This window comes from Ovis canadensis, chromosome X, assembly GCF_042477335.2.
Source record: "Ovis canadensis isolate MfBH-ARS-UI-01 breed Bighorn chromosome X, ARS-UI_OviCan_v2, whole genome shotgun sequence".
NCBI classification, from domain to species: domain Eukaryota; kingdom Metazoa; phylum Chordata; class Mammalia; order Artiodactyla; family Bovidae; genus Ovis; species Ovis canadensis.
Genome location: NC_091727.1, coordinates 121,017,671 through 121,044,415, shown reverse-complemented (window position 1 = coordinate 121,044,415; position 26,745 = coordinate 121,017,671). Strand labels below are relative to the sequence as shown.

At 45.9% G+C, this 26,745-nt stretch overlaps 2 long non-coding RNA genes across 5 annotated transcripts; one reads left to right on the top strand and one right to left on the bottom strand.

The window, feature by feature from the left end:
* Positions 1 to 13,853: 13,853 nt before the first annotated feature.
* On the top strand, positions 13,854 to 25,491 carry LOC138930521 (uncharacterized). 4 transcript variants are annotated; one of them, XR_011446212.1, is made up of 6 exons: positions 13,893 to 14,118; positions 16,007 to 16,196; positions 16,502 to 16,611; positions 17,001 to 17,163; positions 22,874 to 23,947; positions 24,037 to 25,491. It is a non-coding gene; the product is annotated as an uncharacterized lncRNA (long non-coding RNA). The 4 variants fall into 4 exon arrangements; XR_011446214.1 differs by lacking the exons at positions 16,007 to 16,196; positions 24,037 to 25,491 and adding an exon at positions 17,588 to 17,697 and having other exon boundaries at positions 13,854 to 14,078; positions 22,874 to 23,483; XR_011446213.1 differs by lacking the exon at positions 17,001 to 17,163 and having other exon boundaries at positions 13,919 to 14,118.
* On the bottom strand, positions 21,365 to 26,034 carry LOC138930523 (uncharacterized). The gene is made up of 2 exons (XR_011446216.1): positions 24,035 to 26,034; positions 21,365 to 23,940 (listed from the first exon to the last, which is right to left on the bottom strand). It is a non-coding gene; the product is annotated as an uncharacterized lncRNA (long non-coding RNA).
* Positions 26,035 to 26,745: the final 711 nt, after the last annotated feature.

Here is a 26,745-nt window from a genome sequence, read left to right as displayed (position 1 = left end):
AAGAGAAATCTGTCTTCAATAACACGGTTAAGACAGCATATAAAAAGTTAAAAAAAAAAACAGAAAAAAAGCAAAAAACCAACTTCGTTAGAAACCAGCTATGTGCTGTGCTTAGTCGCTCAGTCATATCTGCCTTTTTATAGCCCCATGGACTATACTTCAACTTAAAAAAGAAGATTGTATTTAAAATACATAAAAGCATGTGTATTTTGGGAATGTAGCTAAAAACTCACCATGTCTACTTTAAACACTGCATTGACAAGCTAAAATTCAGGGCATGACTTTCTCAACATCAGTCCCACACTGTCTTAGATTTCCTCTAATAGTGAAAAAAATTCAAAACATAGAACAAGTAAGTGTTCTTTCTGTTCCCATGTATCTTTAGTTAATTGAGTCCTTTCTCTCCTCCCTGTTTTTCCTCTGTAGCCCTTAGTGATTGTAAGATATATTTGACTTCTTTGCTTATTGTATATCTCTAATTTGGGAATAAAATATAAAATCCATGAGGAAACTGATTTTTTTTAAATTTTCCAGTACCTGAAAAACTCTGACCCACAGTAGGTGCTTAAAAAACATAAGATGTATGAAAGCAAATGACACCACTATAGTAAGAGAGATAACAAATACAGATTGTATTATAATGGAACAACATAAAAGGAGCTGAATGATTGACAGGATTGCCTTTATATATTTGTATCTATATCTGTATATGATTTATATGCTTTCTTGGGAAAGAGCAATGCTGAGTTAATTTCCTTCCATTTCAAAAAATGACTATTATTTATATTGATATGCAAACACAATAATTGCCCCTTTCTCAATGTTGTTTCTGTTAGGTCCATACCATTTTTGGACCTAACAAAAGCAGAAGATATTAAGAAGAGGTGGCAAGAATACACAGAAGAACTATACAAAAAGGATCTTCACGACCCAGATAATCACGATGGTAAGATCAATCACCTAGAGCCAGACATCCTGGAATGTGAAGTCAAGCAGGCCTGAGGAATCATCACTATGATCAAAGCTATTGGTGGTGATGGGATTCAAGTTGAGCTATTTCAAGTCCTAAAAGATGATACTGTGAAACTGCTTCACTCAATATTCCAGCAAATTTGGAAAACTCAGCAGTGGCCTCAGGACTGGAAAAGGGCAGTTTTCATTCCAATCCCAAAGAGAGGCAATGCCAAAGAATGCTCAGCTACCACACAGTTGCACTCATCTCACACGCTAGAAAAGTAATGTTCCAAATTCTCCAAGCCAGGCTTTTACAGTACATGAATCGTGAAATTCCACATGTTCAAGCTGCATTTAGAAAGGGCAGAGGAACAAGAGATCAAATTGACAACATCCGTTAAATTATCGAAAAAGCAACATAGTTCGAGAAAGATATCTATTTCTGATTTATTGATTATGCCAAAGCCTTTGAGTGTGTGGATCACAACGAACTCTGGAAAATTATTAAAGAGATGGTAATACCAAACTACCTGACCTGCCTCTTGAGAAATCTGTATGCAGGTCAAGAAGCAACAGTTAGAACTGTCATGGAACTACAGACTGGTTCCAAATCAGGAAAGAAGTACATCAAGGCTATATATTGTCACCCTGCTTATTTAGCTTTTATAAAAAGTACATCAAGAGAAATGCTAGACTGAATGAAGCTCAAACTGGAATCAAGATTGCTGGGAGAAATATCAACAACCTCAGATATGCAGATGACACCACCCTTATGGCAGAAAGCGAAGAAGAACTAAAGAGCCTCTTGATGAAAGTGAAAGAGGAGAGTGAAAAAGTTGACTTAAAACTCAACATTCAGAAAACTTAGATCATGTCACCTGGTCCCATCACTTTATGGCAAATAGATGGGGAAACAATGACAGACTTTATGTTTTTGGGCACCTAATCACAGCAGATGGTGACTGCAGTCATGAAATAAAAAGATACTTGATCCTCGGAAGAAAAGTTTTGGCCAACCTAGACAGCATATTAAAAAGCGGAGACATTGCTTTGCCAACAAAGGTCCATCTAGTCAAACCTATGGTTTTTTTCCAGTAGTCATGAATCGATGTGAGAGTTGGTTATAAGGAAAGCTGAGCACTGCAGGACTGATGCTTTGAACTGTGCTGTTGGAGAAGACTCCTCAGAGTCCCTTGGACAGCAAGGAGAACCAAGCCGTCCATCCTAAAGGAAATCAGTCCTGAATGTTCATTGGAAGGACTGATGCTGAAGCTGAATGTCAGTACTCTGCCCATGTGATGGGAAGAACTGACACATTTGAAAAGACCCTGATCTTAGCGAAGACTGAAGGCCAGATGAGAAGGGCATGACAGAGTATGGGATGGTTCATTGGCATCACCGACTCAATGGACATAGGTTTGATTAAATTCTGGGCGTTGGTCATGGACAGGGAGGCCGGGAGTGCTGCAGTCTTTGGGGTCGCAAAGAGTCGGACATGATTGAACGACTGAACTGAACAATGTTGTTTAGCTTATCTTGCTATTTTTGTCTTCTGCAAAAGTTTATTTTCTTTAATGTTTTATTTTATATTGGAGTATAATTGGTTAGCAATGTTGTGTTAGCTTCCTGTGTACAGCAAAGTGATTCAATTATATATATATATATATATACGTGTATATATATATATACACGTATATATATATATATATATGGGCTTCCCTGGTGGCTCAGAGGTTAAAGTGTCTGCCTGGAATGCGGGAGACCCGGGTTCGATCCCTGGGTCGGGAAGATCCCCTGGAGAAGGAAATGGCAACCCACTCCAGTACTCTTGCCTGGAGAATCCCATGGAGGGAGGAGCCTGGTGAGGTACAGTCCATGGGGTCGCAAAGAGTTGGACACGACTAAGTATATTCAATTATATATATATATTTTTCAAATTCTTTTTCCATTTAGGTTCTTACAGAGAACTTACAGCAGAGTTCCCTGTGGTATAGAGTAGGTCCTTGTTGATTATCCATTTTATTTCTTTATTTTAATATACATTTATCTATTTTAATTGGAGGTTAATTACTTTACAATATGGTATTGGTTTTACCATACATCAACATGAATCTGCCACAGGTATACACGTGTTCCCCATCCTGAACCCCAATCCCTCCCCATACCATCCCTCTGGGTCATCCCAGTGTACCAGCCCCAAGCATCTAGTATCATGCATCGAACCTGGACTGGCAATTCATTTCATATATGATATTATACATGTTTCAATGCCATTCTCCCAAATCATCCCACCCTCTCCCTCTCTCAAAGAGTCCAAAAGACTGTTCTATACATCTGTGTCTCTTTTGCTGTCTCGCATACAGGGTTATCGTTACCATCTTTCTAAATTCCATATATATGCGTTAGTATACTGTATTGGTGTTTAATTTTTTTAATAGTGTGTACATGTCAATCCCAAATATATTTAATTGATATATGTCTTTTATCACAAGACTCTTTAAATCAGCGTGGAGCGTTATCAGAATGAACATTTTACTAATGATAACATTAATTAGTAAAATATTCCTAAGCACAATACAAGATATTTGATCACAAGTGTCTCAAGTTTTCTCTTTCTTGAAAATCAAAAGCATAGGAAAATACTGAGTAAAATAGTCTTCCCCCAAAAAGAACTAGCACATTCTCTTACTGACAGGAAAAACAAGAATGTTGATAACTGAATACTTTGCAAGACTCTAAGTTAAACTAGTTAAAACCAAACATTAGATTTTCTATAAACTGATGTTTGACTGAGGTGCTTGCAAAATTCTCCTCTCTGCTTATAGACTATATGCAAGTGCATTTGGATTTTCATAATTTAAAATATCCTGAGAGAAAATTAATTTTGTTAGCAAATAGCAAATGGTTTAGTTACTGTTCTTTCTGAAATATATTTTCTTCAATAACTGTAACAACATATTTTATGATTGTTCTCTCTTTGTAACATTATATAAATGGATTCATTGGAATCTCAATGGAAAAGAGGCACAGACTATTCAAAACTTGAATAATGAGCATGTATTTTTTTAAAACAATATGAAGAAGAAACATAATAAAGTCAAGATTCTGATAAAATGTATAAATGGTTGTAATAAAACGTCATGATAAATGTGCCACTACATCTGCAACTGGTGTTAATATCTATTTGGTTCACATCTAGTCAGTAGATAAGATAATCAAACAAACTAAAAATAAGTTGGAGAAGTTCATGCTGAACTTAAACCTTTGTGTAGAGGCACTAAACAATAGTGGACAAAGCAATACTCAGGAAAAGAAAATGTCAGTGTCGCTCAATTAAAAATAATTTGTTTCCAATGTACATGATTTCAAGTTATGAGTATTTCATGAAAATATTATTAGAAGACTAATTAAGCAAAGTAAGCACTGATGACATTAACAGCAGCAGAAGTTTTGCTGAGCAGAAGATCTATTTAAACCTCAGATTAAAGATAAAACTCCTGAAGAATTGATGGTAATAAAACACAATGGAAATGCTCCAATGGAAATATGGAAATAAGATAACCTTTTAGAGTAGACTGGTGACAGTAAAGAAATGAGATACCACTACACACTTATCGGAAAGGTCAAATACAAAAATTTGACAAACCATTTACCAGAAAAGTTGAGGGACAATAAGAACTCTCATTTGTTGTTAGTGGGATTGCAAAATGGTGGTCACTTCAGAAGCAATCTCTTACAGAGCTAAATATTGTCATATCACAATTACACTCCTAGTTAGTTCTAACAATTACACTAACAATTACACTCTAACAATTACACTCCTAGTTAGTTCACCAGATGATTTGATAGGTAATGCCCACACAAAAACATACACATGAATTTTATAACAGCTTAATTCATATTCTCTCTCTCTCTCTCTCACACACACACACACACACACACACACACACACACAAATTGGAAGCAACCAAAGTGTCCTTTAATAAATGACTGGATAAACAAACTATGAAACATCAACATAAACATAACAGAATATTATTCAAGAATAAAAAGAAATGAACCATCAAATCACAAAAAGAAATGGATGCAACCTGAATGAATGTTATTAAGTAAAATAAGCTAGTCTGGGAAAGGTTATACACTGCATGCTGCCAATTGTACAGCATTCTGGGAAAGATAAAACTGTAGAGTGAATAAAAATTATCAGAGGCTTTTTTCTTTTGCGTCAGCATAGTTTTATTAGTTTGGATAAGGTATGTCAACACTCAACAATTCCTCTCCTACTTTGACACTCAAATCCACTCAATTGGAGCCTTCTTTGCCCCAGAGCTCATATAATGTAATGTTATTGGGTACATCTGCAGGAACCTTGACATTGAGAGGGTTGAAGTTACTACCAGTTGCCATCAGTTCTTTCAGTTCAGTCGCTCAGTCATGTCTGACTCTTTGGGACCCCATGGACTGCAGCACACCAGGCCCCTCTGTCCAACACTAACTCCCAGAGTTTACCCACACTCACGTCCATTGAGTTGGTGATGCTGTCTAACCATCTCATCCTCTGTTGTCTCCTCCAGCTTTCAATCTTTCCCAACATCAGGGTCTTTTCAAATGAGTCATCTCTTTGCATCAGGTGGCCAAAATATTTGAGTTTCAGCTTCAACATCAGTCCTTCCAATGAACACCCAGGACTGATTTCCTTTAGGATGGACTGGTTGGATCTCCTTGCTGTCCAAGGGAGTCTCAAGAGTTTTCTCCAACACCACAGTTCAAAAGCATCAATTCTTCTGTGTTCAGCTTTCTTTATAGTTCAACTCTCACATCCACACATGACTACTGGAAAAACCATTGCCTTGACTAGATGGACCTTTGTTGAAAAACCAGTTGCCATAGCAAGTTTCAGATTCTGTCCTGTGGACACAAATTTCACAAGGTACATCTCCAGTAGGGTTAAGGTATCGAGCATACTATCTTTGTCTGGGGAAACTTTATTTTTTTCTTTTTCTCCTTTCTTGGAGAGCCAAATGAATCACACTGATGGGCAAGAGGAGTCTGCACATTACTCTCGCCACTCTCTTCCACCAACTTCACTGTCACGTACATTAGCACAACAAAGAAAAGCCAGAGCAATGTGATCTCAAGCCAGTCTTGGGCAGGCTCTGGCTCCTTCCCCTGGAATTCTTCCGCTTTCTCTCTCTGAGAAGTAAACATTAAGGCACAGACACAGGTAACACCCATGAAGAAGCACAGGAACCATTTGAGGGACCACGTGGTGAGCCAAGAGAAAACGGCCCCTGGTGCCCTGGTTGCCTTGACACCTGGAGACCCAGGATCAGTTAGGGCTGGGCCCTTTGTGATGTCACAGAGGGCCCCGCCCCAGCCAGAACTCATGTGGCCACGGTGATGAATTCAGGGCAGAGGATAAGGAGGCTTGCAGGGGTTAACTGCGGAGAAGGCAATGGCACCCCACTCCAGTACTCTTGCCTGGAAAATCCCATGGACAGAGGAGCCTGGTAGGCTGCAGTCCATGGGGTCGCTAAGAGTCAGATACGACTGAGCGACTTCACTTTCACCTTTCACTTTCATGCATTGGAGAAGGAAATGGCAACCCACTCCAGTGTTCTTGCCTGGAGAATCCCAAGGACAGGGGAGCCTGGTGGGCTTCTGTCTATGGGGTCGCACAGAGTCGGACACGACTGAGGCAAATTAGCCGCAGCAGTAGCAGCAGGGAAATGGCGAAATTTCTAGCAGGCAATCCTGTTCTCTCTCTCTCTCTGCAGTCCTCCCTGCTGGGTGCAGCTCCCCTTCCTCTTGTCCTGTGTTCCAGGATTTAGCTGTTTTGGCCTCCCTGAATGACGTACTCTGTTTCCTCAGCTCTGGGAGAGTGCTGCCCTCTGGCTGAGTTCCCTCTTCCTGCAATAATGCTTGGAAAGCTTCTTCAGGAAGTAAGCTAGGGAAAATGTGAGTTCTCACCTCAATTTTCCCCTCCTCTCAGCATCCTGCATGTTGTACTATGTATGAAAACCGTCACAAAGATTTAGTTACTTAATGTGGGAGGATAAATCCAAGCTTGTTAATTCTTCATGGGCAGAACCAATTCCTAAGTCAGTCTTGTTGTTGTGTTTTATTTTAATTGGAGGATAATTGTCATGTTTTTTAAAAAAACAGTTTATCTTTAATTGATCTCTTTACAATTTCCATTTCTGTATATATTTTTAATAGACATAATTCATTAGCACAATAGTAAACCTGTAACATAAAGAAATAGAGAGTCTGTGCACTGCAAGCAAAGATTTGCAACTCAACTTGGGGTGCACGAACTCTCTAGTTGTGCCACAGGCTCACTGGTTGCAGCAAACCTGCATGCCCTGCACAGCAAGGTGAATTCTTAACCATAGGATGACCAGGGAAGTCCCCTCAAGTCCATCTTAGTTAGTTATTGAATTCTGGGTATAGAGGATCAGTTATCTTTCCCTATGACATGTGTGTGTGTGTCCTGCAATGAAAAGGTTGAGGGAAACTCCCGAGGAGTTTACATCAGTGCAAAGATGTAACAACTGTGATACAGTCCTGAAAATTACCACTATTTATGGTGCAGAGGAGGTTGTCACGAGGGTCTGGAGTCTGAACCAACCCCATCTTCTCTATTGTACCTACACCAGAAGCAGATCAGCAGGGAACATTTACCATGGCCATGTGCTGCTCTTCCCTACCCTCACATGAGCTGGGTTCCCTTATGCACACTAACTACCTGGCCCTGGGCCATGTAAGTTTTAGAACCCTGTTCCTGGACATCTTCCATAGGCCCTCACATACAAATACTCTGTGGTACAGGCATTGTTTTCATCACATGACCTTGCTTTCTATATTAATAGTTACTCAAATATTATCTGAGAACAGGGTTGGTAAAAGATTCCATTAGTATATCAGTACATGGACTACACAGGTCATCTCACTCCACGTTCTCTGCTTCCAGGGCCTACCACTGGGGTTAGTTATTGGAGCCTCCTTGTTCCTTTCAAACATGTTTCTCTGTATTTTAACTACACACACACACACACACACACACACACACACACACACGGGGCTTCCCTGGTAGTTCAGCTGGTAAAGAATTCGCCTGCAATGCAGGAGACCCAAGTTCGATTCTTGGGTCAGGAAGAGCCCCTGGAAAAGGGATAGGCTGCCCACTCCAGTATTCTTTGGTTTTTCTGGTGGTGCAGATGGTAAAGAATTCACCTGCAATGCGGGAGACCTGAGTTTGATCCCAGGGTTGGGAAGATCCCCTAGAGGAGGGCATGGCAACCCACTCCACTAATCTTGCCTGAAGAAACTCCATGGACAGAGGAGCCTAGAGGGTTACAGTCCATGGAGTTGCAAAGAATCTGACACAACTGACTGACTAAGCACAGCACAGCAAACACACAGACAAAGACACACACACACACACACACAGAGCAGGCCCCACTATGAGCATCTCCCATTTGCTTCCCCTCTCCATGACTATTAACAGCATGTCCTGAAGGAGCTCCATCTGATCAGTACACACTGGTCCCCTCATTGCGTTCCATGGCCGGTGTGTGCTACATGCTATACCATGAACCCCTCACTGTTCATTTACCATCCAAAAATCATTGACAATTAATGGACATAAAGAGGTTTTGCACAATTATTTGCTACCACCTTCCTTCTACACACAGGTCTACAAATGTGGGTGTGTTGATTATACATTTTTAAAGTGGAGCTGCTGGATCAAGACTCAGTCAGTCACCAATCACCCAGTGAGCAGCTATATGTGCCGGGCACTGGGGTGAATGACAAAACTGGACCAAAAATGTCCTTCCCTCAGGGACAGGACAAGGTTTTGTCAGGAGTTTTCACTTTGATAGATGCTGCCACAATGCTGTCCATCTGCAGTGCAGGAGAAGTCAAGCTTGCGTACTACCTCCTCACATCATTCTCAGGGCAAACTGAGGGGAATCCCCTTTCTCATGTCCAGGAGGCCACTCCAGCCCCATTTTGCCCACACCCATCCCCTGCAGATTTGAATACACTGGCAGCAGTGATTGGATGTGGAGCTTGGGAGGCACGGAATCCTAGACCACTCTGGGCAGCCCACATGGAAAACGCAGGTTCAGGCTCTCGTGGGGTACAGGGACAGAGACCCCAGATGAGACCAGGGCTCACACAGTCAGGCACTGAGGCTGATGAGCAAGAGCTTGCAGTGGGGACCTGGGGCCTGAGCACTGAAGGACCAGTGGAACCCAATCTCCAGGAGTGTTTGCTGCCCAGTCAACAGGCTGGAGATGCTTCTTTGATCAGTGGCTGCTTTAGTGAGGTCACTCAAGGAGTCAGCTGGTGTCCGTGGGCAGGGATCTCAGTTTCAGGTAATCATCCTTCTGAATTGCAGTGTTCGAAGCACTTCTAAGGTACATCTCACTTCCTCCTCACTAGGCCCCTTGAAGAAGGCCACCCTGTCACACCTGTGGGACCTTGAGTCAAGCTCTTTCTCTCAGAGACCCTCACCTTTTCCCACCAGCTCTGAGGGAAGTACCCTGGACTCCTGGTCTGGGTCTGGATTTTCTCTGGATCCTGGAGATTTTCAGTTCCTCCCTCACCAGGACTTTATGACAGACACCTGTGTGGGGCAAGAGAGAGGTGTCCTGAAGAATGCAGGGAGTAGACAGGGTCCTCAGGGGATCCTCTGAGGCAGTGCTGGTGCTGGGTGAGAGGCCACAATTGGAGAGAGGGTGTAAATGTGTCCCTGGGAGTAGGGCTGGGCGAGGGACTAAAGAGGCCCCTGAGGTGGGAGGGGAGGCCTCTTGGAAGATCAGGGGAGGGGTAGGAATTTGGGTGAGAGGGGAGTTGTGGCAGCTGTCACCAGGAGAGGGGCTCTGGAAAATGACAGATGATTAGAGGGATGTAAGGGAGTTGTCATAGGCACAGTGAGGGGAAAACCTCTCCTATCTCCAGAATTCAGTAGCCCACAGTCGGTGCTGACATAGACGACCAGATCCCCGGGGCTTCTTCTGTAAATCTGGGATTCACTCTGAACCTCCCATGGGGCAGGATACAAGGTTACCATGACCAGAGGTGAGCGGGGATGGGGTGAGGGTTAGGGCCTAAGTCAGGACCCAGACATGGGAAATCAGTTTCAGAACCCCTCAGCTCTAAGGCACATCACACCCCTGGAAGGAACCTGCCTTCCTCAGAATGACATGCTGGTGAATGCAGACTGCAGGGATTGCAAGACTGGTGGCCTCTCTCCCTTGGGGTTGACTTAACAGAGCCTCACTGCTGCTGCCCACACAGAAGCCCAGAGGGAAAGATTTGGGGCTGTGTGTCCCAGAGTGCAGCCTGTAGGCCCTGTGGGGAGGGGTGTGAGGCCTCCGAGCTAAAGACAAGCTGTTAGTTTGAGTAGTGGCTACTTAAAGAAAAACACAGTGGAAGTGCTGTGAGTTTAAGTTGGATTCAGGGTCTTCTGGGGACTAGAGCCCAGGACACAGCTACTCTGTTAGCTCTGAGGAAACTGCTCTGAGGAGGTATGAGTCAATATGAGTTTGGCTAGGAAATAGATGCAGTCAAGCATGCATATTGGTACAAAGGTTACTGTGAAACACAGAGATCAGATATCACAAGTTAATGCTTTTCGTACTTTTCTGTGTTTGGGAAGATGCAAGAATCTGGGGCCACTGAACCTTTTCCTGAGGTATCCATGTAACTACACAAAGGCCAGCTTGTCCAAAACATAGTATGTCTCATCCTGTTTTTCACTCTGAATTCCTTCAGAATGCAGCATCCAGAGATTACAACTTCCCCCCATGGAACTGGCTGCGAGCAATGCTGTTTGTCTTAGGGATCCTAACTCATCTGAGGCCGCAGTGGGAGTTTCTGAGCTGGATAGGGTCTGTGTCCTCAGGTGTGACGTATTTGAGCCGTTTGGGGTTGGTGTCCAGGATGAGCAGGCTCTGAACTATTTGTAGATCTCTGTCCCAGGCATGGAGTCTATGAACTATCTGGGTAGGGGGGCCGGGGGGTCTTTGCCCAGTGGGTCGGGCCTCTGAGCTGTCCATGTATCTGCGAATGAGAGTGTTCTTGAGAGGAAGGCTGGATGTATCCCACTTTCACGGGTCTTAGAAGCAGACCTCTGGTTTTGTCTTTGCTACGATTTCTACCATGCCTCCCTAGAGATAAAAGCTTGGGGCCCCATCCTCAGTGAGAGTAAGTGATGTGCAGTTCAGAGGAGCCCATGGTAATAATCCTGATAACAACAAAGCTTGCTGACATGACTACCACCCTTGATAGGGACCCTGTGACCAAAACTGTGTTCACACATTCACTCACTCAATCTGCCCAAGCCACAACAAGGAGGGCACCATTTGCAGATGGGAGCCCAACCCCAAACCCAGTGCAGATGGAAGGCCTCAGCACACGAGGAGAATAGATACTGGATATAAGCTTGGGTTCTTTGGAGGAGTCAGGAAGACTCAGCGCAACCCTGGCCAGGTAATGGGGAAAGGGGCGTTTGCACAGGGTCACAAGGACCCTGTGACTGATGCACTGTCAAGATATGTCTCTGTGTCTCCCCATCACACACTCAGCTCGTTACCCGATATATGAAATGTAAAGTTCTCATTCCTTTGGAGGTGGTGCTGAAAGTCACAGAGGTGAGCCTCCAAGCAGGTGGGGAGCAACCTCACATTCACCAACTTGCATGAGGCTCCACCACAAATGCAGAAATCCCTCCCTCTCTTTCCCCCATTAAAACATTCATTGGCACTGATGTCAGTAGGAGGGCAGTCTGGACAGAACAGGTTGTGAGGAACACTGTGTACAGCATGAGCTTCCCCATGACTGGAACATGTCCTTGTGTTGATGGGCAGAGGCCCCTGATGTGTGTCAAGGGGGCATGACTGAGGCCCAGGCCATGGGCAACTGAATGATTTCCTAGATGCAGTCCCCAGGGAGGGGCCTCTTTACTCCTATAGAGACAGGTACATCATCCGGTAGCAGGGCTGGGGGCCCATAGGTGGGTGTGCAACTAAGTGGGGACTCTTTGCTTCCAGAAATAGTCTCTCTGCTCCTGTCTAATGCTCTAGCTTTGTCTTTCTCCCTGACAACTCCATGCCTGTTACATCATCCCCCTTTGCCTTTGCAAGACTGAATGTGACCTCACTCACACCATGAGGGTCCTTGGTCTGTCTTTCCTGAGGGTATCATCAATTGACATGGATGTTCACTGGGAGCAGTAGGGGCGATTCTCCTTGAGAGTGGGGGATTCAAGGAAAGGCACATTCAGCTTCAGAGGGCCAGGGGTAAACCAGGCCTTCCTCAACAATCATTGTGTAATCTGAGACTCTGAAGGAAGCATGGGGGCTTCTCTTGTAAGAACTCTCCTGGGGCTCAAGTCAAAGTCCTCCCCATGGCCAATAGGCCTTATGGGACCTGCCCCTCATTACCTCTCTCATCTGATCTCTTGGCTCTCCCTCCATCACGCTGTGACAGTCACATCGTCATCCTCACTGTTTTCACACACACGACACTTAGTTCCACTCCCCAATTTTTCCACTGGCCATTATCTCTGTCTGGGGTACTTTTCTCCCAGATAGGCATCTCCTTTAGGCTTTTGCTCAAATCTTGCCACAATCTTACAATGAACTTCCCTGACCACTCTTTCTAGACATAATCCCCTCTATTTCACTATCCTGATTTAATTTTAATCACGGCAGTTACAAACACCTGAAAAACTACTTAGAGTTTGGGGCTGTATGATCGCCACAGAATGTACATTCCATGAGGGCAAGGTTGATTTTCTCCTTCCTAACCCTTATAGTTGTGCTTGACACATACTGTGGAGAGAATGAATGAATGAATAAATTTAAACTCGTTGAGAGAGGCACAGATATACAGGTTGAGGATTCTGCTAGGGAACATATTCAGGGATGACAAGATGATGACAAGGCTGTGGTCTTTATCTCATCTACACCGTGTCTTTGGGGCTCCTTGGAGATGACCCCTTTCCTAACAGAATGAAAAGTCCTGTTGTCCTTTCACATATCACTCGCAGTCAGCGACAGAAGTCGTCCCCACAGCTGAAATGTGGGGCCTCACATTCAGGCCCCACACCTGAATGGGCCTTCAGATCCCATTCTCAGAAGCTTTATCTCTCCTGCCAGTCGGAGGACTGTGGCTGGTTATCTCCATGAGACCTATTCTGTATTAAACAGGAAAACACAAACAAGCACAAATGCCACTGCCCAGAACAGAGAAAATTCTTTGAATGCTTCCTGTTACAATAGTGGCCACCACAGAGGAGTGTTCTTCAGTTTATGAAAACTTTTTTCTGAGTCCAAGAGTGTGGTAATCTGTGAGGTTTTCATCCTGACTTTGCCTTTCCACCCTTTGCATATCATCCTGGGATGGTATGGGCATCTACGTCTGTTGTTTCCCAATGCCACCACCAAGGGGCGCTGGAGATGAAACAGTTCTGTCTTGGGATGTACCACCGAAGTGTAAAGGTGGGACCACCCACTCTGGAAGGTGCCATTGGGAGAGTGCCTGTGACAACACAGAGGGTCCCCTGACACCGCGTCGGGCATCGACCACACTTCCCAGCGGAGGCACTCAGGGCGCCACTGGGTCCAACGGCATTCGCTCCACTCCATCTTCCCGCCGCATTTGAACTCGAGTGCACACCGATATTAAGCTGCAATTTTTTTGTCTCTTTTTCAACTCCACCCCTTCTTTTCTACATGGTCACATCCAAGGTGGGATTGGCTACATAGCGAGAGATTGCAGGAATTAGCTCTTCCGGGGCGCGAGTACACGCGGAAGTCCAGCTACTCCCGCCCTCCTTCGTCTCCTGCTCAGTTCCCATTGGCTGCCTGTCTTAGACCGGCACTGAGGTCGCGGAGCTGGAACTCTGGGCGAGAGGCGTGTGTATACCAGTGCGCCTGCGTTCGCTTGCGCAGCTTTTCAGAGAGCAATTTTCCTTCGAGTTTTACCGCTTTTCTGGAAGGGGTTGAATCGCTGCCTTGGGAGTGGCGAGGTTCGGCAAGGCTGTGCAGGCTGACGGTGTTTCAGTGTTACTTAGCTCTCACTCAGTCTGGATCATATGGCAACGCGAGGTAAGTCGCACAGATGCGTGCAATTCATGACCAGGGAAAGGTCTCTGCGCTTGTTTCGTGTCTCTCCCTGGAGAGTAACCTGTGTCAGGGAGCTTGGGGTTGTGTATGGCTACATATGACATCACAGATGCTGTTTAGGGTACATTTGATCTCTCTGAGCCATTGGCCAGGATCGTGGGTGATGGGATATTTGATCTGAGTGGATTTTGCGAGCCATGGTCCAAATCCTCTAGGATGTGTGTGCCTGTATGCCGGGATGTGCATTTTTGGAGCTTTCGGGCATTTGAGTCCCTGGGTGTGAGATCTCTGTGTAGGCGTCTGCTCCCCAGAATGTGAGATCTCTGAGCTTTTGATTCTGGGTCCCAGGTTGTGATGTCTCTGAGCTGCTTTGAGGAGAGGTTTGTCTTAAGGTGTAAGCTATCAGCTGCTTGGGGTCTGTGCACAGGGTGCAGGATTTCCATTTGTCTGGGGACTTTATCTTCAGGTTGTATGATGTTCTTGAGTTACTCAAAGTTCTGTCTTTATGCTTAGGGGTTTCTGTATTAGGTTAGTAAGTGTCCAGAGAGGTTCAGAAGTCAGTCTCCATGAGGTGAAGTATCTGTGCAATTCTCATTTGTTTCTGTCTTGAAGACCTTGGTCTGTTGAAGGCTCTTTGTCGCAGTGTGTTTGGTCTCTGTCGTGTTTGAGGGTCTGAGACTCGAGTTGTGAGCTCTCTGTCTGATAGTCAGTGACCCGTTTTTGTTGTCTCTAGGTATCTACCTGAACTGTTTGGAGTCGTTGTGTTAGAAATAAAGCCTTTTGCGTTCTTGGCTGTGAGGTCTCTGTCCAGGAACTGAGGATTTGGAAGCAGGCAGATATGATTCTGAAGCCTGGAAGCTGACATGCCGACTGTGTGTTGTTGAGCGTGTCACTCGTCTCCTGGAATCTCAGTATGTATGATAATTAATACAGTGGGGCCAGTGTCCATCTTGGAGGGCACCTGTGTATGTTAGCAATGTGTGTAAAGGGGCCTGGCTCCCGACTGTCCTTGAGCAAATGTTTTCTGAGCACCTGCCATATACCAGAGCCCTAATTCGAGGAGTTTGTGACAGGACAAAACGGACCAAGTCTCTCATTTCATAGACCTGGTAGTCAGTAAGTAAATCAAGGGTGGCAGGCACTATGAAGAAAGATAATGCTAGATCAGGGGAAAGGGTGTGTGCAGGTATGATATTATTTTATTCAAGATAATGAGGGAAAGTCTCCCTGAAAGATGGCAATTAAGCAGAGATGTGGAGGAAGTGAGTGAGCAGGCCGTGGGCTTACCTAGGGGAAGAGCATTCCAGGCAGAAGGAACAATAAATGCAAGAGTCCTGGCAGGGAAATCTACTTGACATGCTTCTGAATGTCAAGGAGTCCTGTGATGCTCTGGGTTTGGCATGTTTCAGTGGGTTAGCACTCATTGAAAAGGGTCTGGTGCTGCTGTCTCTGTTTCTTCCACCATTTGTGGTCAGCCGCATTTCACAGATGAAGGACTCAAGGCTCCAACGTGTGCCCTGCACCTTCTCTCCTACCTACACCTGAAATTAGGAGTGAAACCTTCTGGTCCGTGATGAGAGACAGAGAGCTTGAGTATACCAGCTTCAGGGATGATAACAGCCATGCTGAATGTCAGTCAACCAGCGGATATCAGTTATAATGTGGGAACCGTGCCTCATAATATTGCTACTCTTGATGGAGGGCAGGACTTAAGAAGGAGAAAGCAACTGGGCCAAAGGAGGGAGGCAGGAAGGGGAAGCTGGAGGACATTGAGAAAATTAAAAACCAATGGCTTCAGCAGGTTGCTTGGATTTGGCCCATTTTACCTTGAGTAACTGATTGTATTAGAATATAGTCGCCTTTTCTCTGTCTCTACCCATTTTTTCCCCTCCCTTTCTCTTTTGTGCCAGGAATACCACCTGGGCATGGAGCTTTCTGCAAATTTTTCAACTACAAGCTCGGTTTTTCAATAGATTATCTATTTCTTTTTGGCTGAACTTAGTTCCTTTCACCGAACTTGCCAGATGTCATTATGTAGAATCATTCACAGAATCCTTTTAATTTCTGTGGGATCTGAAATCTATTTTACTTCCAACATTGGCAAGTGTTTTCTTTAGTTATCTTGGTTTTTTTGGTCTATATGAGTAGAAGTTTATGAATTTGTTTTGATCTTTTGAAAGAGACAGCTTTGGGTTTTGTTGATCATCTCCATTTTTTTTTCTCATATCTGTTCTGATTGTTATTTCCCTTATTTTGCTGACAGTCTTGCTACTAAAGGGGTTTAATAAAGTCCCTGAGGGTTTTCCAAGCATAGTGAAAAACGACAGATTCTAGGGCACTGTGGTAGCTGTACTAAGTGAGGTTCCCTGAGTGCAGATCATGAAATCTGCAATTTTTTTTTTCAGAATTCCTGAGTTCTGATTGACATGGACAACTTGTCTCGGCTCTACCAGAGCAGAGGAATGGTCTTATTTTGCCTCCTGCCAGGCTCTGTCTCCATTGGGAACATGTATAGGTGAGTTGTCTGATTGACATAGTAGTGTTGTTATCAACTCCGTGGCATCAGAAAGAGATAAGCGGCACTCAAAGATGCAGAATAGCCAAGTTTATTCAGCACCGGGGTGGGCTCAGCAGAGTTGCCTCCAAAGACTGAGTGCCCCGGCTTTGTTCTGGGTATCTTTTATACACCATAAATTTCCCACTCAAACAGCTCAGATCCCTCCCTTCCCCAGGTAGCCCTAGTTCCTGAGGAGAGGAGGTAACCAGCAAGCAACAGATCAGATGCGGAAGCGGTGATTGATGAGCAGCAGCTGTTAACACAAGATGAAGGGAAAGCAAAAGGTTGTTACTTTAATTGGGGGCTTTGATCTGGTTTCTATCTCATTCCCCCCTTGTGATATTTAGCGTGCACCTGCAGCTGTCAGAGAACATCATCAGATGAACTGGCTGGTAACCCTTTAAAAGCTACAACTAGGTGGCTGTTCTCCATTCGACAACTGTTTCTACGAATGAACCCTGTTACGTTTTTGATTAGGACGGGTATAAAGCAGGGAATAAACAGACATCAGTGAGTATGACTATGACAATCCCAATTATTGTCTTAACCAGAAACATTGTCTGAACCAGAACATGGGCAATCTTCCCGATATGTCCGTCACAACTTTTCCATTGTCACCTATTTGGATGCAACAGTTTGGTAGAATTTCCCACAAGCTCCTCCTTCCTCCACTGTTCGATTTTGATAGATGGCAGTCCTCATGCTGTGCTAACAGTTCCAACACGGTTACGATTTCATTAGTTATAATGTCAAGTACTGCCTGCAGTCGTATTATTCAGTTGAGCATGTAAATGGGTGTCCTGTATCCCCAACTCCCGTCTTGTGCCTATGTGGCTGAACCATAATATTGGATTTTCTGTTGAGGGGGCTACTCATCTTTGCTCCAGTTTTGTTTTCCCCCTAGCTCGAGGAATCATTTTTCTCTGTGTCTCAGGTTGTCGCATATTGGGAACACCAGCATGTCCCCTGGTGAGTCGGGTAAGAGGAAGAAACCTGACTGAATTATTCCTATGGTGCAGGTTCCTCCACATCTGGATGGGAACCGTGAGTAGGCCCTTCTCCTGCAAATCCAAAAAGCCCCTTCTTGGGGCTGCCGTAAGTCTGGATTTGTGGAGTAATGATGCTTCCAGTATGGGCTAATGCCTGGGATTGCAAGAAAGGGATTAGTATCAGGTTGATTTCCTGTACAGTTTTGCTCTAGAATCCCAGAAGTGGAGTTGAAGGGATTGAAAATGTGAATTCCATTCCCTCTTTTGTGGGGAGCCCAATACCAGGTTGTGGCCCCTGGCCTCCACATAAGTTTCTTACAGGTATCATTATAGACCAAGGCTCTTCTGCATTTTGTTTCTCTGACCGGCTTAGGCATTCTTTGCCTACTGTTTCCTTGGTCAGGGTCCACCTCTGAATAGGACCCCCTGCCCGCCTGCTAGTTGTTCAATTCCATTGAAATAGCAGAAAGACATCCAATGCAGTACACTTCCAGGGCAATGTTTTACACATCAGAGTTCCTCCACAAACCCAGCAGCTACTGACATTTAATTTCAGGGCCGCCACCTCGGCTAGATAAAAGGATTATTTCCAATAGTGGGCATCTTATCTTTGAGGGAGGCTCGAAGTTGGTTGTACAGTCCAGAGGACCCCATCTTTGGACCTGATGCCAATGGGTCTGGCTTGGTTACTTGGGCTTTTAACCATTTGACCACCTCTTGGGCTGGTTCCTTCCTAGCCTGGTCTTGCCTGCCACACACCCCCTCCCTCATCTGACATCCCAAAATGAGTCTGTCGAGTCCAGCAGGCCATCTGTCTTGGGGTGCCATACCACATTAGGCCATACACACTGTGAGCTCTAATTTTCCCTCCCAGTAATGCTTCCCTTCCCTAGTCCATGGGAAACCTGAACTATAACATGCGGTTGGTTTGTATGTGTAGTCAGTGAACCCTTGGGCCCATTTACCCTCATAGTAGAAAGACTCCATACATTCAGAACAATCATCCTGACTCTCAGGTGAGGAGGGGATTTTACAACTTAAGAGAACTGTAAGGCAAAAATACACTGTTTTCATACTTAAGTTGATCACAGTAGGAAGAGACTCCAAAAAAACAAGAACTATGAAGAAGTAGGCAAAGCAGAGAGAGAGTTTTTGGATACAAGTCCACTCTGGAGTAGAGAGTAAATTCCAAATAAGATGAATACGGGGAGTCCCAGACCAATTAATAACCAATACCTCTGCCTTTTCTCAGTCCTATTGGTTCCTTAAGCTTCAGCTGTGCTTTTATTGATGAGCTTCCAGTGTGGCCAGAGTGGGGCTTTGGGGGTAGTTATTACCTTCTCCGCAGGGTCAGGCACAGGGGTTCCTCCAGACTAAGGGTCGTTTCCCACTTCTCTTGGCTATCAGTCAGACTTGCAGGTTTGACTCTGGAGTAATGGATCCAAGCGTCTGTTCCTGGCACCTTGAGATCAGTGGGGTAGTTAAGTTTAAAGAATAGGGCCCTTTCCACATGGGTTTTAAAGGAGTTTTTTTATAATCTTTTACCCATACTCGGTCCCCTGGTTGGCGAGGATGCACTGTTATGCCTAAGGAAATGGGTATTCTATCAATTATCCATGTATGTATTTGACAGATTGTGTGTCGTAACCCTTGTAGCTGCCTATGTAAGTCCAAGTTCCCCAGTTCTCTGGTGTCTCCCCTTAAGTTGACTAGCGAGGGTGGTCGTCCATACAGGATTTCAAATGGTGAAAACCCTATCCCTGCCCAGGGCAAACTCCTTACTTTTAAGAGGGCTGCAGGCAACATGCCTAGCCAAGATAAGCTGGTCTCCTTGCATAGTTTTGGTAGGGTTTGCTTGAGGATTTGATTTACACCTTCCACTTTCCCTGAGCTCTGGGGATGGTAGGCAGTATGCAGTTTCCACAGGGTTTTCAAAGCCTTTGCCACCTGTTGTTCTGCATCAGTTACAAATGCTGATGTCCGACCCTATGGTCACAGGCATTCCATATCTGGGGACAATGTCTTTCAGGAGTGCATTGGTTACTTGTCTTTCTTTTTCAATTCGGGTAAGAAAGGCTTCCACCTAGCCTGAAAAGGTGCAGATAAAAACTACAAGGTATCTAAATCCTTGATTTGGAGTGATTTCAGTGAAACCTGCTTCTATATGCTCAAAGGGGGATAGTCCACAATGCTGTGTCCCTGCCGACCTACTAGGCCCCTGGCGAGCATTATTTTGTAAACAGATTACACATCACTGGGAGACAGAAGAACAGAGTGCGGGGAGGTGAGCAACGAGGTAGTATGGGCCTAGCAAAGTCTCTAAGGCAGTCTTGCCCATATGGGTCACTTCATGTTGCTGATGCAATAGCTTGTAGGCAAGTTGTGCTGGAACATAGACTTGTGGTCTTGTGTGAGCCAACATCACATCTTGGCCTTGGTTCCCTCTTCTGTTTTTATCCATTTTTCCTCCTCGGGAGAGGACCTGGGGGCAGCTGGTATCTCCAGGGCTAGCAGGACTTTAGATTTTTCTGGAGGCTGTGGGCAGCCTCCTTGGTGGCTGCATCAGCGTGACAGTTCCCTTTGGCTACTGGGTCACCTCCCTTCTGCTGACCTTTGCAGCAGACAACTGCCACTTCCTTTGGTTCCCATACTACTTCCAGAAGTTTCAGGATTTCGACTGGGGTTTTGAACCCTTTCCCTCCTGCTGTAAGGAGTCCTCTTTCCTTGTATAAGGCTCCGTGGACATGTAGAGTAGCAAAAGCATACCGAAGTCTGTATAGGTATTGACTTGCAGCTCTCAGCTGAGTTCCAGGGCCCTGATTAATGCCCATAACTCCACTCTCTTCACTGACCATCCTTGAGGAAGCACCTCTCCTTCTTCCACTTCAGAGTCAGACACTACAGCATACCCAGCCATCTTCTTTCTGTTTTCCATGTAGCTGCTACCATCAGTATATAGGACCAGGTCTGGGTTGTGGAGTGGCTTGTCAGTCAGATCTGGTCTATTAGAAAATGCTTCATCTAGTAATTCCAAGCAATCGTGTTCCAAGGGCCCTGCTTCTTTTGGTAGAAAGATAGCTGGTTTTAGAGTTCATACAACTTGCAGTTTTACCGTGGATGTTCTCATAGTAACCTTGATACTGAGTCATCCGTGCATGTGTGAGCCAGTGGTGGCCTCTGCTATCCATCAGGGTTACAACTGAGTGTATGACCTTAACATTGAGGTTTTGCCCCAACATTAATTTGTCAGCCTCGCTCACTAGCAAGGTAGTGGCTGCTATTGCTCGGAGGCAGGGTGGCCATCTATTTAGATAAGTAGACCACTGGCCTTTGCTAAGGCCTGAATTTTTGGGTTAAGACTCCCAAGGGCATTTTGTACTTTTCATGACCATAGAGATTGAGCTCTCTGGTTACATTGGGAAGCTCTGGGGCTGAGGCATCGGAGACTTTGGCCTTAATTGTTTGAAATGCCGCCTCTTGGCTCCGATTCAAAGGGAGACTTTTCTTCTTTCAGGGCCTCATATAGGGGTCTGGCCAGGTCTGAACATCCAGGGATCCGTATCGTGCAGAATCCTGCTGCTCCCAGGAGCTCGTGGACCTTCTGGCGAGTGGTAGGGGGAGGGTTGGCACAAACGGCTTGTTTCCTTTCAGTTCCTAGCATTTGCTGGCTCCAGATGATGTTAAAACCTGGATATTTGACTTATCTTTTACAGATTTGTGCATTTTTCTCTGATACCCGGTACCCAGCTTCCATTAACAAGGAGACGAGGGCCTTTGTTCCTTCTAGTCATCGAGCCTGTGTTGTGCTCAATGACCTAGTTCAGCAGGACACAGTCTAACTCCTGTCCGGGAAATTTCACGAAGTCAGTGACCAAAGCTCCACTGAAGAGAGTAGGGGAGTTTTCAAAACCCTGAGGAGGCCTCGTCCAAGAGAGTTGTTTCCCATGTGTAGGTTTTCCCATTCAGGGGCAAATAGTGGTTGACTGACAGGTGCAAGCTGGAGGCAGAAGAAGGCATCTTTCAAGTGCCAGCAAGTAAACAATTCAGCTGTGGAAGGGATCACTCCTAGCAGGGTGTAGGGTTTAGGCACTGCAGGGAGCAGAGTAACTGTTGTCTCGTTTACAGCTCCTAAGTTCTGAACCGGATGGTAGTCATGTGTCCCTGGCTTCTTCACAGGTAGTAGTGGGATGTTCCAGGGTGACTGGCATTTCATCAGAAGGCTGTATTGGAGTAGTCTGTCTAAATGAGCCTGGATTCCCAGCCGCCCGGATACTGTTGTAGTTTTACAGGCTGCACTCCTGGTTTCAGATCCATCAGGATGGGACCAAGGGGTTTTGCCAGGCCCAGAGCATTTTCCTCGGCTGAAACTGGTGGGTGCTCATTCTCTAATTCTGGAGGAATGGTCCCTTCTCTTGGAAGGGAGGAATACAAGCGCCATTCTTCTTCTCACCTTATAGCAAGAGTCATAATCAAGGAGAAGGGTGGGCCTGCTAGCTTTAGGAGAGGTTACCCACTAGCAGAAAAGGAAATCTGGGCCCCCATCTTAGCAAGCAGGTCTCTTCCCATCAAGGGACTGGGCAATTAGGCAAGGGGAGGAACTCGTGCTCTACCTCATGGCCCCCCAGTCGGCATTGTCAAGGACTGCAAAACGGCCTGCAGGTCTGGGTGCCTGTGGGTCTGGGCGCCTATGCCCCCGATGATGTGATAGTTTCTTTTCCTGATAAGGGGCCTATCTCCTGGGTGACCACAGAATGCTCAAAACCTGTGTCCACCATAAAGTCCATTGAATGGCCCCCTATTTGAATTCTGACCATGGGCTCTCAGGGACCCAGTTGGAGAGAGTCCAGTCTCCTCTAGTTGGATTCTGCTTCAGCTAGCCCGATCAGATTAGTGCCGGGTGGCTTGCGTTGATACCGGCTCGGTGGGCCTGCTGCTTTGGTTTTCTTCTCAGGGCAACTGGGGCACTCATTTTTCCAGTGTCTCTTTTCCTTGCAGTAGGCACACTAATCGTGGCTGAGCGGAATTGTTCTTTTCAGATCTGGACCCCTTGTCTTAAGGTGTGGTCCCACCGGGGACGCACCTTTGACAGGGCAGCTGCCAAGGGTGTGACTTTTTGCTTCATCCACTTTTTTCTGTTTAGTTGTGATTGACAAAGACTTTGTTGGCAAAGCAGTTCTGTGGCATTTTTACCTGCAAACCTTCTAACTTCTGTAATTTTTTTTTTTTTTCAGATGTCTGATTGGGCCTGTCCCCCAAAGGCTGAATTTATCATCCGTTGGTTTTCAGTGATTTCAAGATCAAAAGGGGTGAAAACCCAGAAGGCCTCTCGTAGCCTTTTGCAGAAATCATCCAAGCTTTCATCTGGTTCATGTAGCACCTCAGTGGTCTTAGCTATGTTAGCAGGATACTTTTACCCCTTGTAGGAGAGAGGGCCTGTGGATATCTCTCCAACTGCTTTCCTCCCACGTCTATATTGAGGTGCCAGCAAGTCTCTTCCTCTGGGAAGTTCTCCCAAGCCCAGTTCTCCACATCTAATTGGCTGCCTGGGGCATTGGTCTTGAGCCATTTTCTAGCCTTTGTCATGACTCATCCCCATTCCTCTGTATTGAATAGGGTGAGGAGATGCCGCAGGCAGTTTCCCCAGGTGGGGCGGTGGGTCTGGAAGATGGATTCTAAGAGACCAATCACCGCTTGGGGCTTTTCAGAGTATGAGGGGTGTGCTGTTTCCAGTTAAGGAGATCAGTCATGGAAAAAGGCTGGTAGTCAAAAACGGGGCAACAGAGCAGAAACTGTGAGCTTGTGTATGTCTCTTGATGTAATTGTAGATTTGTGGAACCACTGTCCGGAGATGTCACTGGCCATCCTTTCCTGGTTCCTGTTTTGGACAGGGGCGCCACAGAGATACACTGACCAGGCTCCCCGAGCCTGTGGATGCCTCGTGCCTCCTCTTCTTGTTGCTCCAAGTCTCATGTTTGTCACCTTCCTCTCTGTGTCTGATGTGAGCCAGGCACATGCACACACACGGAAAGATACGCAGACACAGGCGACATAAGCATACCTGTGTAAACACACACGAGGAAGGCACAGAGACACAAACAGGGAACACAGGTGTTCCAGTAGCTGAGGACGCCTGTGTCCAGCAATATGGGAGATGGTGTCAGTAGGCGCCGTGTCCTGCCCTTTTGGGATCCCTGTCCATTTCTTCCCCCAGCTATTCAGTATTATCACCAGCCAGCCTTAAGTCATTTCTGGCTTTATAGTGGTGGTGAGAGGCCAATCGGTGGATGTGGAAATTGGCCTGGGGAGTAGAGGAATTCAGTCTGGGGCCAGTGACAAAGTTTGATCACTTAGAGCTTTTGTGTAATCAAGTTTTATTAAAGTATAAAAGAGACAGAGAAAGATTCTGACATAGACATCATAAAGGGAGAGCCCTGGTGGGGCTTTCCAGGAGGAAGGTTGGGACTTAAGGGCCCAGGGGAATCTCAAACTCAGTGAGCAGCAGGAGGCCTGGGGGTGGCTCAACCTGAAAGATGATTCTGACAAAGGTACTTGATTCACCCTCTCTCTCAGATTCACCTAGGATTCTCATCTTATAATCACAGCTTCTTCCAGTGAGGCTGGACACATGAAGTCCCCAAGCCTCCAGTCTCAGCTTGTCACTTGCTACCAGTATGACCCAAATCCAGGCTCCACATCCAGCCTGCATAAGCCCGAGTATCCCCATTTGGGAAAGGAGAGTGTCCCAGCCTCTACATGGCTGTCCCTTCAGGGCCCACCTTTGATCCCCTCACAACCTGTGTTTCTGTCAGTAACCTCTCATGGCAGGATCTACCCCCCTGGGAAGTACTGCAGGAGGTCGAGCCACACATCTTCACTGATTACCTGCTGGCAACACGAACAAGGTCAGCATGGGGCTCACCAGGACTCAAACCCTTCATGAACAGTGAAGAACTCCAACACGAATCACCAATTCCTCAGAGGCCCAGAGCAACCCCATCTCAGCAATCCTGTTTGATCCTGGGCTGTTGTGATCCAACAACCAGTTGAGGAAGTTAAGGCTGCTGGTTTCCAGCCTGCAGCTTGGAGCTCCCCGTTTATAAACCCAGAACCAGTGGACTGGAGTGGAATAACACGGCATGTATCCTGGAGGAAGACAGGGGAGGCAGGGAAGGATCGTGCAGGAGTAGCATCCACTCCCTTCCCCACCCACCCACACCACGCTGGGAGGCAGGTTGTACCAGTGATGTCAAGGTAGTACTCCTTAACGATGACTGTGTTCCTGAAGTAGGGTTTGCTCCGAAAGGCAACTTAGCAGCGGGACCAGGGATGCCTCAGTTCCTGCACCTGCCAGGACCAGGAGGAGGGGAAATGTGCAAGTTTCTAGGGTCCATAGCTTGCCTGCAGGGCAGGCATCAACAGCTTCTGCTTCTCCACTCCAAGTACTCACACCACATAAGATGATCCCCCACTTCCCTGCCCAGCTCCCCTACCCACCTGTCCTCATTCTCCCTCACTGACCTTCAAATGGATCACGTAGCTAAGCAAGACTTCATCTTGTTCACTGATCATGATGGGTAGTTGGCGGTTGTTCACAATCCGCTGCAGGTCAAGGAGCCAGTCATGCCACATGCTGGGCCAGGTAGAGCCACAAGCAACAGGGCTAGTTTGGGAAGGAACAAGTGAGAGGGTAAGAGGCAGGAAGGCTAGGGGCCTGCCAAGGGAGGAAATAGGCTGCAAGTGTCAGACATTTTTATCTCTCTCTCAAGCGGCAGGAGGAAACAAACTACACGTATCAGATTTTTTTTTTTCCCCTTCTCTATACAAAATTAAAAGGAAGCTGCTTTTAAAATTCTGTGTTGCCATGATGACACCTGGTTCCACCTGGACTTAACTTTTCTCAAACCTTGAGCCAACCAATGCGTTTTTCTGATGGAAATTTTTTCTTAAGCTATGCTAATGAACTATTTATTTACCCTAGACTCTGTCATTCTTCAAGTCCATTCCACCTAAGACTCAGAACAGACAATGCCTCAACAAACCAGTATGGTTTACTCATACAATTGTTCTCCTAATCTATCTTATTAAGACTATGTATTTGCTTGGAAACCTGCCTTTCTTCAAGATTCCTGTCAATCCTTTTATTGCCCAGGATGACTCACCTTGAGCCAATGTTATATCAAGATACATGTTGTGGGTGAGGGGCTTGGTGCCCCTCTTTGAGTGTGGAGACATTTCCTTTCTCTAATTAGCAGCCTGCTAGTGGGTATATAACTTCCTGCTAAAGACTAGCCAGGGGCGGGGGGGCGGGGCACTCTTTCTCTCCCTTTATGATGTCTATGTCAGAATCTTTCTCTGTCTCTTTTATACTTTAATAAAACTTGATTACACAAAAGCTCTAAGTGATCAAACTTTGTCGCTGGCCCCAGATTGAATTCCTCTACTCCCCAGACCAAGAATCCCAGTATCTTTCACGGCTCAGCAACAGCCTTTCACAGGGACACTGGAACAGACATCTGCAAGCACTCTGGGCACTCACGCTTGCCTGCCCACCACCGATGTCCCCAGCCAGTGCCATAACATCAAACATGCTCACGGCTCTTGGTCTCCTTTCGTCTTCAGCGTCTGAAGTTGTCTGCATTTGCCAAAGGAGAGTCTGATTCTGACCACTTCTGACCTCTGACGGGCTGGTGTGTGTTGAGTAGTGGCATGTCTGCTTAAAACGTCAGGAACTGCAGTCCCTTTGACACACCTTGTCTGGGGGCAAGCGTGTGTCTTGTGTATGGGTGTGTGTGTGTGTGTGTGTTTAACAAGAAAGCCCTGTGGGTGGAGTCATCTGGCACTCACAGCATACCAGCCAGCTGCCCCTTCCATCTCCACCTTGGGCGTGGAAAACCTGCTTCTGCACTGCACTAGTGGGAACAACTGCAGGGGCTCTGACTGACCGGGAGGGGTTGTGGGACTCGCACTGTCTCTGTTACTTCCTGGGATTATCCACAAATAACAGTAATAACTCTGGGAATGCTACTCTGGCCTGATGTTTCTGGTCACTTCTGATATAGAATCCCCACCCCTAGGTACTACTCTGCTTCAGGTGCAGGCCAAA